Genomic DNA, 620 nt, shown 5'->3' on the forward strand with positions numbered 1-620 from the left:
TTATAAATCTAAGCAAGAAATCTTCGTCCACCTATGTTAATATCAGCTCAGCAGACATCACGGTACAGAAATCCAAATTCCCAAGTAAAAGCCTGTTCATACGCAATCGATAAATTAATCACGATGAGAAAAGAAAAATAATCGGATATTCAGATCTAGGGCGAGATTAAGACGGTTACAAGCGACAGAAACAGAGAAAGAAAGGCAGCAGAAGTATACATCTCGAATCGGCCTTAGGCTTGTGGACGGCAGCGTTAGGGTTCTTGTTCGTGGTGCAGGGTGTTGGATTCTGGGGTTAGGGTTTAGAGTATTAGGATTTGGCTTTGTTTGGATCGGAGCCGCCGAATGGGGAATAAAGAGGACCGAGCCCTTGTGCTAAAAATGTTTGGAAACTCGGACCGGACCGGACGGTTCAACTGGAGGCCGGACAGGTCCGAGATTTTTAAAAATTCGGAAGTAGGACGAACTCGGCAAAAAGCGGAAGAACCGGACGGAGTCGCCCATTTTCTTGGGAAGACCCGGTCCCTGCTCGAAGGACGTATGATGAAATGCCCAAGAGGAGCGTCGTGTCATGGACTGCCCTGGGTTTTGACGCGTGTATTGGTCTGGGTTGTGTTAGG

General features: G+C 47.4%; 1 long non-coding RNA gene across 1 annotated transcript in view; it reads right to left on the reverse strand.

Moving 5' to 3' along the window:
* Positions 1-417, reverse strand: part of LOC105043792 (uncharacterized) — a 916-nt gene extending 499 nt beyond the window's left edge. The window contains exons 1-2 of the long non-coding RNA XR_012140644.1: positions 220-417; positions 32-92 (exon numbers count right to left, since the gene is read on the reverse strand). This is a non-coding gene — a long non-coding RNA (uncharacterized lncRNA). The remainder of the gene's footprint in view (positions 1-31; positions 93-219) is intronic.
* Positions 418-620: the final 203 nt, after the last annotated feature.

Source organism: Elaeis guineensis, chromosome 4, assembly GCF_000442705.2.
Source record: "Elaeis guineensis isolate ETL-2024a chromosome 4, EG11, whole genome shotgun sequence".
NCBI classification, from domain to species: domain Eukaryota; kingdom Viridiplantae; phylum Streptophyta; class Magnoliopsida; order Arecales; family Arecaceae; genus Elaeis; species Elaeis guineensis.